The 17,737-nt window shown below is 36.4% G+C and overlaps 1 long non-coding RNA gene across 1 annotated transcript in view; it reads right to left on the bottom strand.

The window, feature by feature from the left end:
• LOC132023937 (uncharacterized) overlaps positions 1-17,737 on the bottom strand; it is a 229,596-nt gene that overhangs the window by 173,544 nt on the left and 38,315 nt on the right. The window lies entirely within an intron of this gene.

The raw sequence follows: 17,737 nt of genomic DNA, 5'->3' as shown, positions 1-17,737 counted from the left end.
AATCAAATGTTAGTATCTTACTCAGACAATGAAGGAAATGCTGGTATGGGAGTGGGGAATTGAAATAAGAAAGGGAAGCATACTAAAGGCAAGAGAAGCAGTAAATGGTAAATTTTCAAGCCAACTACCACTACAGGAGGCTGGAGGTTCAGCCAACAGGGTAAATTTAGGTGCTAGCAGAGCACTCACACCTCAGAATTATTCCACCAAAAGGATGCAAGGCTGGGGTTTCTCAAAAAGTATTCAAGAAATCCCTTTGCCAGCAGGTAGAAGCTGACCAGTGTGCACTGAGAGGAAGATACAGTTAGTTGGGGAAATGGTAGCATCTGCCTTCCAAAGGTGAAATGCTTTTGCAAGTTTATATGTATCATAAATTATCAGAAATAGAATTTTTAGAATTTCTTTTTCAAGTCTTCCTACAATTCAAATGAGTTTAGTTATTATTATTATTTTTGCAACACTCTTTTCCCTTTTATAAGCTGAGCACATGCAGTCAATTTAGATGCTAGCCTGGTTTTATAACAGTATAAGGAATCTCATAATACAAATTATATGTTGTATCATAGTCAGTGAGTATCTGTTTAATAAAAAAGAATTTACTTCAACAACTTCCTTATCATGGTGGAACTTCCCCTCTTTTTTTTTTTAATTGTACAGCATCATTTATGAACACCTACTATATATAGAACAATCTGGCTGTCAGAAAAGATACAAAAGAACCTGAAACATAATTGCTGGCTTGTGGAATTTCCATCAAAGCAGAAAATTCTTGACAAGTACATAAAAAAAGATGCAAAACATACAAAAGATATAACATAAATAGATGTAAACAAATCAGTTAACCAGGACATATATATTGAGTGTCCTTCTTCTACTAAATGACATGGTAAATGCTATGTGACAAAGCCAAAGCCTTATACTCCCAGCGTTTACAGTATGTATACTTGGAAGAAATCCTAACAATGAAGGTAAGAGAATCCGACAAGAGAACACACACTGAATTCATACAATGAGTAGTATACAGTCAAGTGATTTCAGAACAGGGAGCCATGACAATGGGGTATCTAGAAAAATGCTTCCTGTAGTAAAACAGAGAAGACTTTCCAGATTAGTGTTATCAAAAGAACAGAGGAACACATTGTGGAAAAGTAATTGTGTGGATCTGTTTGTTTCCCTTGAATTTGCTGCTGTTTTTCTGAGTTAATCAAGCCAATGTTCTTTTGGTGACAAAAGCATATGTTCTGGCATTACTTACAATTTCTCATCATTATCGACAAAATATAGTTTTGTGCAAACATCAAACATAAAGTTCTCATGTCTAAACGTGGTAATTTGACCTGAGAATGCATTTTGCAAACGTGATGCCAATTTGCCTCCTGAGAACCAGAACTGATGCTTCTCTCAATGGAATGTACTGATTTTCTTTTGTTCCCATGACAAAAGATTTTCTTTTGTTCCCAGAGCTATGAAAACAAACAAACAAAACCCAAGAAAGTCTATGCTAGAGATCTGAATGTTTAGTATGTACTAACTCATAATTATCGAACATCTACTATGAATGGGGAACGGTTGTAACCTCCTCTTTGTCCAGGGAGTAGTCTGAGAGCAAAATGTAGAGAAACAGGCAAGAATAAAATCTAGCCAGTGACCAAATAAAACCTTCCAGCCAAGGGAAAGCTACTGGAATTATTAATAAGGAGAAAAGCTTAGGAACATTTAGAAATGCATTATTTATTAAGAAACTGTCAGTGGGACTCATAAAAGGCAGGCTGTTGAGTGAAAAATATGCTTGTTTGGGTTGAGTATATTACTGAAGACAGGCTGGAGATAAGCTGGAAACAAAAGGGAACATTAATCTACTCTCAGGAAGGCATTTGTTATGGCAGCAACTATTGCCGTGGTTTTAAGCAAATGAATCACCGTATGTGGTGAAAGCAAGTAGGAGTAATTAAAGAACAAAGGTTGTATGTTGTCTCAGCGATGGAGGTGAATTCAGTCATCTCTTCTTGGGGCCAGTTAGAGGAGAGTCTACACACCAGACTGCCTGACCTGCCTCGTGAGAAATGAGAAAACGGACTGGAGACAACCAAATAAATACATGAGGATTAGGCAAGGAACATTGAACTGAGTAACTGGATGATGAGGCTTTCCCACTAACAAGAAACATGAGGAGTTCACTGTCTTGTTAATTTTGGCCATTCTAAATGGTGTAAGGTGGTATCTCAATGTGGTTTTGCTTTGAATCTCCCTGATGGCTAATGATGAGAATATTTTTTCATGTGTCTGTTAGTCATTTGTAGATCTTCTTTGGAGAAGTGTTTGTTCATGTCTTCTGCCCATTCTTTTGACGTGATTATCTGTTTTTTGAGTGTTGACTTTGAGGAATTCTTTATAGATCTTGGATATCAGCCCTTTGTCTGTCCTGTCATTTACAAATATCTTCTCCCACTCCGTGGGTTGCCTCTTTATTTTGCTGACTGTTTCCTTTGCTGTGCAGAAGCTTTTTATCTTGATGAAGTCCCAAAAGTTCATTTTCACTTTTGTTTCCTTTGCCTTTGGAGACATGTCTTGAAAGAAGTTGCTGTGGCTGATGTCGAAGTGGTTGCTGCCTACGTTATCCTCTAGGATTCTGATAGATTCCTGCCTCACTTTGAGGTCTCTTATCCATTTCGAGTCTATCTTTGTGTATGGTGTAAGATACTTGTGGAGCCTAAGAAATAACATGGAGGACATTAGGAGAAGGAAAGGAAAAGTGAATTGGGGGAAATCGGAGGGGGAGATAAACCATGAGAGACTGTGGACTCAGAGAAACACACTGAGGGGAGGGAGGTGGGGGACTGGGTGAGCCTGGTGGTGGGTATTAAGGAGGGCACGGGTTGCATGGAGCACTGGATGTGGTGCATAAACAATGACTCTTGGAAAAATAAAATTAAATTTAAAAAAGAAAGAAAAAGAAAGAAAGAAAGAAAGAAAGAGAGAGAGAGAAAGAAAGATAGATAGATAGATAGATAGATAGATAGATAGATAGATAGATGGATGAGCATTATCTGTGCAGAGCCCTTCTGTACCCCCACAGATGACTGGGAAACTGCTGGTCAGGACACACTGGGGTGAAAGTGGGGATGGGGGGTGGTTTTTATCTCCAAAGCCCCTAAGTATTCACCTCTCTCATGCACAAGCAGAAGAGTGAAGTTAATGCCACAGGGATTTTATGCAATAAGCTCAGACCTTAGACCAAGCAGATCTGGAGTCAAACCTGATTCTGCCACTTACTAGCTACATAATTTGGACTAGTGTTCTTGCAGTCTTTTTGTGTACAATGGGAATAGTAACACCAACCTCACATAGTTATATGAAGGTTAAAAATTTTAAAGAATTAATGAACATGAAGGGTCCAACAGAGTTGCTGGCATATAGCTGGGGCTTAGTGAATATTAGCGACTTTCTCTTTTCTCGGCCTGGTATATAATACTTTCTTAAACACAAGGAGAATAGTTTGATACAGATCTGCTCATTTTATTTGGAGTACATATCACTGATATACTCCAAAGCTTTGTTATTTCTCCATTTGGTTCAGTATACACTGACAGAGGTAGATTAAAATCTCATAGAATAATTCTGTGTTGATTTCTGAAATGTTCGTTTTATATGAGTTGCTGTATTCATATTTGATAAATGAATTGTTGGTTTTTCTATCTTCATTGTGGATTCTACCCTTTATCTTTATAAAATAATCTTCTTTTCTTATAAAATAATTCTCTTTTGCCAATTTTTCTTGAGTTCCAGAATATTATTGAAATTAACATTGTCAACATTTTTTTGCTTGAGTAGTTGTCATTTCATTTCTATTTTTAACTGCTGTATGTTACTTTATTCTTAATGAATTTTTTATAAGCAGAATAAAGTTTAAAAAAAGCTCCTGAGTCTTCATATTTTAATCTGCTTCAATTAAGTGATAATTGATAATTTACACATTCAATATGATTGTTCATCTTGATTTTTATTTCCTTTTTAAAGTATTTTAATGTTTTTGCTCTTTGCTTCATTTCATGTTTTAATATTATAAATTATATTTCCTTTGCTTTTCTTCTTCTCTAGAATTTATAACATACAAAGTAAGCTTTAATTCTTCTAAAATTTATCTCTGTTTTTTTCTGAAAATATTCTTGTTCTTATGTTTTTTCTTATTACTAAAAGTTCAGGGTATCTTCAGATACCTTTCCTCCCACCCAGTAGGAGTATGTGGGATTTTTACTACTTCTATCCAGTTGCTAATCTCAATATTACTCTTTATTCTCTCACATTCCTCTTTTATAAACGATATTTAAAGCCATGGATTCTCCTCAGCTTCAGACTCGCCTATCCAGCTGGCTATTGATAACCTCAAAGGGATATCTATTAAACATCTTAAACATAATATGTTCAAAATTCATCTTTTGATTTTTTCCTACACATCTGCTTCAGTCAGTGTCTTCTCTATCTCACTGATGGACATTCTGTCCTTCTTGTTACTCATGCCAGAAAACTTGGAGTAAATCTTTGACTCCTTACCCAGTTATTTACCAAATTTTAGTGGCTGTCTCTTAATTTTTTCTCTACTATCCTGTCTCTTCTCTCTCCAAATTTGACTCCCTAAGCATCACCTTTTACCCACCTGGATTATTGCAATAGTCTCTTACCTAGTCTCCTTCCCTACCTTGCCTCTTATAGTCTACTGTCGGTATAGCAGCCAAAAGAAAACTGGTCATAAACTATCTTTTGTGATTTTTCCATATTCTCAGTTTTCCTCATTTCCTGCATGAAGTAATAGAGGCACTCTAGAAAAGAAGCCAAGGTCCTTGCAGCTTTGCTTGGAAGATTGTCAGCTAGGAGATTCTCCTCACCCCCTATAACAGACCAAGAAGTGAACTAAAAGCATCCTGCCATTGAGTTAAACCATGAGATTTTGTTGGTGAATGGTGTGGGTATTGCTTCAGAATAGCCTCAACTAATCCAGAAATTATTACCAAAAGTGAGATGTCACTGAAAAAAAAAAATCCTAAAACACAGAGTATTGACTTAGAAGTTACATATCAACAGGTGACATATCAACTGGTCTGCTGGAGGTAGTTATAATTGGCAAAATATTTGCTAGTACCACCAGTTACTACAACTTAGGAGACAGCCCATGAGTTTATTGACCTTAAAACTCCAAGGGAAAAGGTTAGAAAACATAACATTAGTAGCTAGATACTCACTAAACCCATCTGATCTAAACCCATAGGAATACTGCAGTAACAAACTTCTCTTGAATGAAGACTATATGACAGAGTACTTGACAGTGGAATGTGGGTAGAAGGGATGATGGTCATATTCAAATGGGGTACAAGATCTCCAGTATGCTCTCATTTACCCATCTATAGAGTAGACAACAGAAAGTTTGGAGGGGGCAGGGCCACACATAAGAAAAAAAAAAAAATATGTGAAAGGCATATTTTCTGAACTTCTTGCTACCTGAGAAATTCCTTTTGGCTTCTTCTACTGAAGAATTCTTAGTCCTCAATATTTTTTTTTAAAGATTTTATTTATTTATCAGAGAGAGAGAGGGAGAGAGCGAGCACAGGCAGACAGAATGGCAGACAGAGGCAGAGGGAGAAGCAGGCTCCCTGCTGAGCAAGGAGCCTGATGTGGGACTCGATCCCAGGACGCCGGGATCATGACCTGAGTCGAAGGCAGCTGCTTAACTAACTGAGCCACCCAGGCGTCCCAGTCCTCAATATTTTTGCTGAAAACTCTATACTCATGTTACGTTTCATTTTTTTCTAACATTTGGTATTACTAAGACAAATGCTGGTGCCCACATAATGTTTGATCATGATATTAAATTGTTCTTTTCAAACTGATACTTGTGTGAGATTTTTCTCATGTTCTTTACTAACCTTTGGTCTATTAAATCTATCTCTTTGGGGCACACGGAGTCTTTCAATCTAAATACCCATGATTTCTTCAATTTGGAAATGCTTTTCTTTACAACCTAGATTATTGTTTCCTTCCCATTTGCTTTTTAGCATTTTCTTGTTTCATTTTATAGAAGAGCCATAAATCTGTTAGAAGTATTACCATTTAAAAATATATTTTCTCTGTTTTCACATAGCAGTGGTGTTCCCTTCCATTTAGGTGTGTCTTGATTTTATACCGCATTCTACTGATTCAACTTTCTGTAACCTGAATTCTTACCATGTGTAATTTCTAAATATTACCCTTACAGTTTTCAATGGCATTCTTTTTCTCAGGGAGTTCTATGTCCATGGATATACCTTTTAGCATCATCTTCCGTTTTAGCTTTTTCTTTCCTTGTGAACTTGTTCTTTCACAGACATAGACCATTAAAACTCTGCCCTTTGGGATATAGCCAAGTAATTTTCTCAAGTTTCAACAAAACATTTCCAGATGTTTTTTTCTCACAAATCTTCATTGATGATATTTATTTCCTTTCCCATGTCCTACAGGGCACTTTTTGTCTGCATGTCACTTAGTTATAAATAAGGCAAATCTACTTAATCCTCATTACATGTCAATAGAAAGAGTGTTTGTATATAGATATTCTTGCCTTCCTTCACCATTTATTTGGGAGACAGAGGAGCCTACTTCCTCGATGCACAGCCAGAAGATGGCTGTATCAGCAAAGCTTCTCCCCAAATCCCATTAGCTTGTACCCATTTATCTAGTGAGCTTTATTAGTTTAACATAATATTTTTTTCTCTCCCCACTGCTGACCTGAATCTCTAAATGATTAAAACACCTTATAAACCATAATTCTAAGTCTAGCATTTTACCAGGGATCACGCTGTGTCATATTTTCATTTCATTTGTTGAGTCATTGATTTGCTTAACAATATGTGAGTGCTACTCAATAAAAAATAAGTTCTCTAACTTCAAGATGTGAGTTCAGGTAGATGAAGTTACAATCTAACATCATTCAAGGGAACTAGCTCTAGATGAAAAGCTATACCACCTTCTTCAGCCTCCAGCCTAGCACCTTCTGCCCTAATGTTATTTGAAAGGCCAGTATAAAAGGAATGGGCCAGTATTACTCTAATCCCATTAAACAAACAAACAAACAAACAAACCCAGAATATACAGAAAACAGTAAAGTTTTCTTCATTTTATATATCACTGGTCTCTGCGCTATGAGCAGGAAGTAGGGGAGGCCAAAATGTCTTTACATCTTTTGGATGAGCAGAGTTGTTTTTATTCTTAAGCTAAGATGCTATTAGGAAGTCAAATATTTTCCCCCCAAAGCTCAATTTCCTTTGTAACCAACCTGTTGAAGGCCTTACGTTGAATGCTTGGTCTGTGCCTTTTGGGTTATAAACTTGTTTTCTATTTCTTTTTTTCTATCTTTCTCTATCTTGAATGTGCCTACCATGAATTTTCTGTTTCCATTACTTTCCTTTTTACACGTGAAGTTCTCCTTCTGATCTATTTCACTGATTCCACTAGCTTCAACCCAAGGGGCATGAAGAAACCTCACAGACATAGTTCTTCAGCCCTCACTAGTCTCCTGATAACCATCCCCACATACACAACTCCATGTCAGACATCCCATCCTGACATGCTAATAGACACACAATACAACTCCACATCTCGACAACAAAGCCAATCTTCTCTGACTGCCAAAATAAAAAAATCACTCCTCTTACCATTTCCCTTCTATGTAATGAGAACCTAATCCTCTCCATCAGTCAGGCTTGAAATCTTAGAAGCACTTTGCTGATCTTCTCTTCCTGAGCACACTTCCAATAACTTGCTCCTTTAAAAACATCATTAACTTCCTCCAGAACTTTTCTGAATAGCTTAATATATAGCAATTACAATCCTCATTTTATTTATCATTATCATTTAGCATAGACTGAAGCTTCTATATACCAAGAAATTATACTAAGGGCTTTAGAGTTAATCTTCATGAAAATCCCACATGATGGTTACTCTTCTTTTATCCAATTTATGGATGAGGAAACTACACCTTAAGGAAGTTGAAGTTTCCCAAGTTAATATTACTAGTAAAGTGTTAGGAAATGTTCCTCCTTGGAGGGCAGTAGAATATAGAAGGAAAATAGGCTTTGAGGTTGGATGAATATACCTATACCTTGCTTCTTTTATTTAGTTTCTTTGTGGAGCTATTTAATATTTCTGGACTTTGGTCTCCACATTTATACAATATAAATAATCACAGAGTTATAGTGAAAATTAAGCCTAAAGTATCTAAAACAATACAAATATGGATGGCCCTTCAACATGAAGGTTAAGAGTACCAACTCCCCACTCAGTCGAAAATCTGTGGACAACTTTTGACTCCCCCCCAAATTTAACACCTGCTGACCAAGGCCTTACAAGTAACATCAACATTCAATTAACACATATTTCGGAGGTTATATAATATATTGTATTCTTAGAGCAAAGCAAGCCAGAAAAAGAAAATGTTAAAAATATAAAATACATTTATAGTACTATACTACATTTATACTAAAAAATTCCATGTATAAGTGGACCCATGCAAACCTATGTTGTTCAAGCGTCAACTATAATTTTAAAAGCTAATTCTCTTTTCTCTAGTACAAAAACAAAAGGACCTGTTGAGCTTCTTTTGGTCAACTAATTTGGAATATGAGAGTTTCTGTGATCCCTAAATCTTATCTAAGAGGCAAATATAAATGAATATAGCTTTTGTTCTCCTGTTTTAATATTCAGCTTTAAATCTTGACATTTAAAAATGTTAAATTAATGGGTGATCAATTCCAAATAAATTATCATCTTTAGAGGTGATGCTAATCAATGGAGGACATGGCAGTGTTGGTTTCATAAAGGCTCATTTGACATTGAAGAAGATGTGATAATAATGGCTTGGTATTTGTGATTTTTACTCACTTATCATGTCATTACCACAGCAAACTTAATAGCTCTAATTAAACCCTTTGATGCTATTACCTCTACCAAGATGATGATGGTAATCACGTTATTATATAGATTATATTAATAATAGGGCTGGCTTTCTTAGAAATAAATAATAATTTAACTGTGTCCATATTCTTCACGTATCAGCAGAGCAGCACAATATTAGACATGCACTGTGTGAGAAGGCAGCCTAGGCACAATAGCTGTAGAAGGAGACTTGAGCCATAAGGTAACTGGTTGGGAATGGGGGGAAATAGAGATAGAGAGAGAGAATGTCACATAATGGTAGCTCAGGGACATTCCAATAAATTCACCTATACCAAGAAAAAGTATTTGCACAAAAGAATCCTGACACCAGGGGAACCTGGGTGGCTCAGTCAGTTAAGTGTCTGCCTGGGGTCAGGTCATGATCTCAGAGTCCTGGGATCAAGTCCCATGTCGGGCTCTCTGCTTATCGGGGACCCTGCTTCTCCCTTTCCCTCTGCCTGCCGCTACCCCTGCTTATACACATTCTCTCTCTGTCAAATAAATAAATAAAATTTTTTAAAAATCATGACCTAAGAGACAAAGGACAGAGTTGAGGCAGAGAATTTGAGAGGTCAATGGACAGGAAAGAGGGGAAAGCAGGGAGGGGCAGATAGAGAAATAGACTATAAATTTAATGATGAGATGCTACTCTCTGAGTCAAGGAAGCAATGAATGTTAAGTTTAACAACGGTCTAGATTTGAAGAGGAATGAGGTAAGTCTGAGACAAGTCTCCCAGTAGCCATGAAATTCTCTCCTTGGCCTTGTGTTTACAATATAGAGAACAACAATTGACAGAAGACATTCTAGTAGACTTTAAGCTAACATGATAAATATCACTCTGGTTCTCAAGTACTCTTCTAGTTCAAGGTTAAGATGTTTTTGTAATGTTCCATTTAGGCACTTAATGTTTTTCAGATAAAATGATTACAATGTTTATGTGTTTAACTAACTTGCATCTAAAAAATTATAATCCAATTCTTTCCAGTGAGGAGGAATAACTAGCATCTAAACAAAGAAATGTTTCTATTTTCAATCATTAGACAAAAAAGAGACCAATGAAGTTACTGATTCTAATTCCATCATTTTAAAGCTAAAGAAACTCAAATCAGTAATATATGGTACTTACCTATGGTAGTTAGCATTAGCCAGTGGAAGAGCTAGATCTAAAATGCCTACTTTCTAATTCCTAGACGATTTTTCTTTCCCTACTAAGTAATACTATCTTTACATTACAATATGTAATTTCTGGAACACTTTTCACATTTTACCTTATTGAATTCTAAAAACATCCCTGAAAATTAGCTAATGAGAAAACTGGGACTTACACGAAAAAACTTTACACCCACGTGACTCGTTTCTTCAACATTATCTTCACTCCTGAACTGTCACAGGATCCCAGGTTCATGTATCTACCTACCCTGTGACATATCTGATGGGATATCTAACTTGCTTCTCAAACTTAATGTGGTAAAAATGGGATTCCCACATCCAACTTCTGCTCTTACCTGCTGGTCACCTAGCCTTTCTTGTCTTGTTAGATGGCACTGCTGTGCATTCAACCACTGAAATCTAAGTACAGTTCTTAAGTCTCTTCCTCTTCTTCCCAGTGCCATGGTCATTCAGCAAATCTACTGAGTACCTCCAATACATATCCCAATGTCCACTTCTTAACAACTCCACTTCTGCCATACTGGTCCAGGCCACTGTTGTCTCTTGCCTAGATTATCACTACAGTGTGTGTCTAGGTCTCACCGTTTCAATATTGCCCATCTGCAGTTCTCCCTCCATAGAACTGAGAAGAAATTTTATCATAAATTTTGGGAACAAGAGTTTCAGAGCTCTGAACAATGGACACTCTGACAATATCTGCTCATCTGTCCCTGTGACCGTCTCCCAAACTGGAAAATAAGAACATCATGAAGGCTTTGTATTGTATGCATTCAATACATATGCCTAAGTGCAAGTATGTTTGGTGAATATTAAATTAATTGAATTGTAATAAATATGTACACCCATCATCAAGGAAATCTGGAAGCCCCTAGTATTGCAGGCCCCCTTCATGTTCGAATGTGCTCTCCTTCCCATCCCCTTCAAAAAAGAAGCCATGCTCCTGACCTTTGTGTGTAGGAATCTTGTGTTCTGCTTTATAGTTTTAAAATAGATTATTATAATCCAAAATCACATTTTTATAGTTTTTCTTGTCTTAAAACTTTAAAAAATTGGAATCATAGTAGTTACAGTCTTGTGTGACTTGCTTTTACTTCTCACTCAGCATACACGCAACATCATGAAGTCTGTATAGTTTATACATGTTCATGTGTAGAGCTATGGCTCATTCCTTCCTACTGCTAGATTGTCCATTCTGTCACTCTATAACTGTTTATGAATTTCATATTTTTTATTTGGGCTGTCTTATATATAAATACTACATAGTATTGTGTAGTCGTTCTATATAAAATCATTCTTACATGCCCCCTGGTACATGTGTCCAAGATTTTCTTCAGACTATAGATCTAAGGGTAGAATTGCTGGATTGTAGGACTTAGAGACCTTCAAGTTCATCAAGTAACAACATAGAGCTTTGCAGAGTGGTTACAAATACAACCTTCTACTCCCACTAGCAGTGTGTAAGCTTCCCTACAGTCTCACATTCTTGCCAAATCTTGACATTATCAGAAATTTTAACTTTTGCCAAAATGATTAATGTGAAATGAAGGATTTTATAGTTTTAGTCTCAATTTCTCTGATTTATAGTTAGCTTGAAAATTGTTTCATATTTATTGGTCATTAATTTTTCTTTTTCTATGAAACGTCATTTCATATCTTTGAATTATTATTTACTTTCTTAATTCATAGGAGTTTTTTTAACCTAGTCTAGATGCAAATCTTTTGTTGACTTTATATATGGCAAATATTTTCTTCAGATAGCTTATATTTTCACTTCAAAATATGTAACCTGATAAACTGAAATGTTAAATTTATTTTTAAAAATCCTATGTAGTTTATGCTTTCAAAAATTTGTTCTCATCCCCAAACAGCAATAAATACCTTTTTGTAGTTTTAAAGTTTTACATTTTATACTTACTTTACAATCATCTTAGATTGGATTATTGTATATTGAGAAAAGTAAGCACCCAAATTTATATTTTCCCTAATTGAAAACCAATTGCCTCAGCATCAGTTGTTCAGTGGGCCATCCTTTTCTCCGACTGATATGTTTTCCACCCTTGTCATAGAGCAAGATTCTATATATGCCGGATTCTGTCTCCAAGTTCTGTTTTACGCTCCACTGGTTATCTGTCTATCCTTGGGTGAATCTAACCTGCTCTTAATTATTAAGACAAAATAGAGAGCCAGTACAGTGTCATGCTCAGGAGAGTGGACTCTGGCACCAGTTACCTCAGTTTGATTTCTAGTTCATTTCCATTTGTGTTAGCTGTGTGACCCAGAGCAGGTTCCCCATCCTTTCCCATGTCCATTTGTAAAAATGGAGATAATAACTCTACCTATTCCAAAGGTTAGCTGTGGAGACTAAATAAGTCAATAACTATTTTTTAAAAACTTGTAAAAATGCTGATGTGTAGTAATGCTTCATATATGTTAGCATTGCTTTAAAAATTAATTTTCCATTACATGCATTTCATTCAGACTATCAAGAAAGCTGGTCCCAAAAAAAAGTAGTCTGTTATTAGATAGGCAAATAAAAACCACATTCTGTCTTCTCCTCATTTTCAAAATGTAATTAATATCATTACTTTTCAGGTCATACCTGCTGTCCTCAAACCTGCTGTCATTTCTCCATGAGGAATTGTCCTTGACAAGTATTTTGGCCCCTTTCCCTGGCCTGCTACCAGCCTTCTGCTTATTTCCTGGGACCTGCCGAGTGATGTATTGTTTCCAGCCTCAGTATTGTTTAATGTTCATACCCCAAACACTAATTGAAGTTTCCAGGAGCTTATTCCTGCAAGCCAACTTTATGTTAGTGCTGGGTCCAATCTGTCCAAGGCCCCCTGGGAAATCATCCATCCAAATGTAGGGATGCAGGGGCTTGGTCATCTGGCTACAAACCAGAGGTTTTGCCATGGTCCTTTTGGCTTTGAGGTCTTTAGCCTTGAAAGTCCACATTTTAGGAGAAGGTTTATTAAGGGAGAGACTGAAGCATCTCTGAAAGTCCTCCAAAAAGTCTGTTTTGTCTGAGTAAAGAATAGGCATAGATGCTAAGAAAAAAAGTGAATACGTTCTCCAGGTTGCGATATGCTCTGTGTGCTCTGCCTAAGACAGAGCAAAAAATAAGTTATTTGTCGGATGGACCAATGATGATGATGATACACTTTATCTTTGCAAATCCCTTTCTCTGAAAGGCTTTCTCACATATGCAATTTTCACCTTATCACCTTGGGAAAAAATTCTCATCATTCACTCTTCCTATCAGCCTCATTTTTACCACTGAAAAACTAAAGAAATGGCAAATACATGGATTAAATCAAAGTTAAACAGTTCCATGTTTCTTCTCTCACTTTCTGATTTAGCAGTTTTTGAATGTATGACAGGAACTGTTAGCTAATAGAAAAGCAAAGATGATAAAAATAATGTTCTCAATACCACTTGCTGTCTTGCCCACTGACCTACAGCTTCATGTTGCAGAAGGTACAATAAAGGTGTAAATACATTTGTATACAACAAAATTACAAATGTTGTCACAGAGATCCGTCCAATGCACTAACAGGAGCAGGATTACAGAGGTCTACATTCTACTTAGAATGACCAAGGTCTTAAAGAATCAACGGAAGCTCCCAAGATAAAGAATGAAGTAAGGAGGTTAGAAACAGGCAAAAGCTTAAAGGAGAAAGGTGATCTTTGTCTTCAGGAATTGAACAGAGTTCCATCGGGATTAAAAAAAAAAAAAAAAAAAGAGGATGGACATGGTATAATTTAAAGGGAGGTGAAAAACTAAAGTCAGCAAAATAAATAAATTAAGAACTTATTTTGGCTATTATGAAGAGTGAGACTATAAATGTGTATATGTTATCTAAGCACCAGTTTTTCATTATTTGGGCTACATGATTAGAAGAGCAATCACTAGGTCACATGGTAATTCTACGTTTAACTTTTTGATGAACTGTTAAATTGTTTTCCACAGTGGCTGAAACATCTTATATTCCTACCAGCAAGGTATAAGGATCCAGTTTCTCGTCATCATTGCCAACATTTGTTATCTGCCAACTTTTTGATTGCCAAAACTTTTCTATTCCATCTTTTTTATCAGAGCATCCTGATGTGAATGATATTTCACATGGATGTGAAATGATATTTCATTGTGGTTTTGATTTGAATTCCTCTATTGACTAAGAATATGGAGCCTCTTTTAATATGCTTGGTCACTTGTATATCTTCTTTGGAAAAATGCCTTTCCAGTCTTTAGCCCATTTTTTTTAAAGATTTTTATTTAGTTATTTGACAGCGAGAGAGCGATCACAAGTAGGCAGAGAGAGAGTAGGAAGCAGGCTCTCTGCTCCATTCCAGGATCCTGAGATCATGACCTGAGCCAAAGGCAGAGGCTTAACCCACTAAGCCACCCGGGCACTTCCCTTTAACCCATTCTTGAATTAGGGCGGGTCTCTATCCTTCAGTTGTGAGTTTTAAGAGTTCTCGATATCTTTTGGATAGTAGATCCTTGTCAGATAGGTGACTTGCAAATATTTTCCCCTATTCTATAGATGATCTTTTTGCTTTCTTGATAATGTGCTTTGATAAAAAGAAGTTTTGAATTTTTGTGAATTTCAGTGTATTTCTCTTGTTATTCATACTTTTGGTATATTTAAGAATACAATGTCAAATTTACAGCTATAATGATTTACCTCCATATTTTCTTTTAAGAGTTTATGGTTTTAGCATTTACATTTACATTGTTGATCCATTTTCAGTTAACTTTGTATTTGGTGTGATGTATGAATCCAACTGCATTCTTTCACCAATGAAAGCTCTTGGAACCCTTGTCAAAAATGCATTAGCTAGGGGCGCCTGGGTGGCTCAGTGGGTTAAAGCCTCTGCCTCGGCTTGGGTCATGATCCCAGGTTCCTGGGATTAGGCCTCGCATCACGCTCTCTGCTCGGCAGGGAGCCTGCTTCCTCCTCTCTCTCTCCCTCTCTCTCTGTGTGCCTCTCTGCCTACTTGTGATCTTTATCTGTCAAATAAATTAATAAAATCTTTAAATAAGAAAAATCAATTTGCTATACACGCAAGGGTATGTATATGTACAGATGTACATATCCGAGTTCTACTCCATCAATCTAGAAGTCTATCCTAATGTCAGTACTATATTATCTTCATTATTGTCACTCTATAGTATGTTTTAATATTGGGAAAAATTAGTCTTTTAGCTTTGTTATTTTTTTTTTTTTACCATGTTGTTTTGAAGACTGAATGAGGGTTCTAGAGAGAAACAAAACTAATAGGAGATAGACAGGTATAGATAGATGGATAAAAGAGGTTTATTAGAGGAATTGCCTCACTTGAGAAGTACCCCCAACATGCTGCTACAAATTGGGAACCACTCGTATAATTCAGTCCAAGTCTGAAAGCCTGAGAACCAGCAAAGCTGGCAGTATAACTCCCAGTATACGGCCAAAGGCCTGAGAAACAGGAGCTCCAGAAGAGAGAGAGCAAGAATTCACCATTCCTTACCTTTTTTGTTCTACTCAGGTCCTTTCGGGATCAGATGAGGCCCACCCACATTTGAGGAGGAAAGATTTCCTTTACTCAGTCTACAGATTCAAATTCTAAATTTCTTCCAGAAATGCTCTCAGAGACACACCCAGAAATGTTTTATCAGCTATCTAGGCATCCACTGACTCAGCCAAGTTGATATGTAAAATATATCATCACAGGACTCCGCCTGGCAGTTACATACAAATTTGAGGATCAGCATTTTCATTTCTGCAAAAAAAAGGCTATTAGAAATTTGATAGGGATTGCATTGAATATATGGATCTTCTTGACAGTCTTGTCATCTTAACAATATTAAGTCTTTCAGTCCATAAATACTGGATGTCTTTCCATTTATTTAGGTCTTTAATTGCTTTTATCAAGTTGTTATGGTGTTCAATTCACAAGACTTTCATCTCCTTGTTCAAATTTATTCCTAAGTATTTTTTTTTTCAAATCCTACTTTATTTATTTTCTTTTTAAAGATTCATTTATTCATTTGACAGTGAGAGGGAACACAAGCAGGGGGAGTAAGGGAAGGAGAAGAAGCAGGCTTCCCACTGAGCAGGGAGCCTGCCACCGGGCTCAATCCCAGGACTCAGGGATCATGACCTGAGCCAAAGGCAGATGCTTAATGACTGAGCCACCCAGGCGCCCCTCAAATGCTACTTTAAATGGAAATCTCCCAAACAAACAAACAATAGTCGCCACATAACCACATGTATAACCTATAAAAAAAACAATAGAAAATAGAGTAAGATCTATACAGCTATTCCTGGAAATGGGAGTTTTCAGATGTAGATTTTAGAGTAATATGAATACTACCTTTAAGAAGATAAAACAAAATTCAGCTCATCAATAAAAATATTTCTTAAAAAGGAAGTAACTTATTTGAAATCAACAAGTTAAAGTTTCTAATCTGAAGAAAAGCTGTGGCCAAATGTTCTGCTGACTCTGCTTTCATTATAACAAGAACAGCTTTTAATTTTTGAGCACTTATTAGTGCCAGGTCTTATTTTAAGTGAATTATATTTTTTAACACATTTAATCTGTATACTAACCAGATGAGATAAATACTATCAATACCTCATTTTTCAGATGAAAACCCGAGGCAAAGAGACCATAAAGCCCTTGCCCAGTATCACAAAGCTGGTAAGTACTAAAGTCAGGTTTTAAGTCCCAGTCCCCAAATCTTAGAATACTAAAAGTATGAATACTCTTTTAACACAAGTATATCAGTTCTTTGGAGGAATACAAGTATGCCTTTGTCAACTCTGAAGAATCTGAGATTTTTTTTTTTTAAGAAAGCCATTTCAATTCACAAATATATACCACATAAACTGTGTATCAGATTATCGTAAGTTTTATTTCAGAAAAAAAAATGAAAGCAAGCATTGCAAGCTAAAGCAAGGCAAATCACTTTCAAAGAAAGGGATACCAAAAAAAAAAAAAAAAAGAAAGAAAGAAAAGAAAAGAAAGGTCACATATGACCCAGGTCTTCATGGTTGGAAATGATTTCTACATTTGGAGAAAGAAAAGAAGGGTCTTATAGACAGAATAACACCTGATATATTCAGGGATCATGCGTCATTCTTTGTGTCTGGAGCACTGAACGTATGGAATACCAGGAAAGGAGTTTCATGGAGAATGGAGGATAAAGATGTAAAACACACACACACACACACACACGCACGCACGCACGCGCACACACACAATCCCCAAAAAACAAAGATTCTGGAGTGATAAACTGAGATTGTGAAAGGCTTGAATTAATTTTAATGTGGCTTTCGAGCTTATCTTTTAGCAAAATAAAATTCCCAGGGGCTTTGAACAGGGCAACGACGTGACCAGAGCAATGTCTTAGAAGATGACGGTGGTGCTCAGCACCGAGTGAGCAAGCAAACCAGCTTGGAAGCAACTGCCACGGTTGGGGAAAGAGAAAATTAGGAAGTCTTTTAAGGCACTGGCTAAGAAAATAAAACCAACTTTAAAATGAGGTAGTTAGAGCTCAAGCAAAACAGGAATGGAAACAATCTACTAAATCAGTATTTTAAAATGTAGGAAAATGAG

Source organism: Mustela nigripes, chromosome 8, assembly GCF_022355385.1.
Source record: "Mustela nigripes isolate SB6536 chromosome 8, MUSNIG.SB6536, whole genome shotgun sequence".
In the NCBI taxonomy this organism is placed as follows: Eukaryota; Metazoa; Chordata; class Mammalia; order Carnivora; family Mustelidae; genus Mustela; species Mustela nigripes.
Note: the sequence above shows the minus strand (reverse complement) of the source record. Positions and strands in the feature narration are given on the sequence as shown.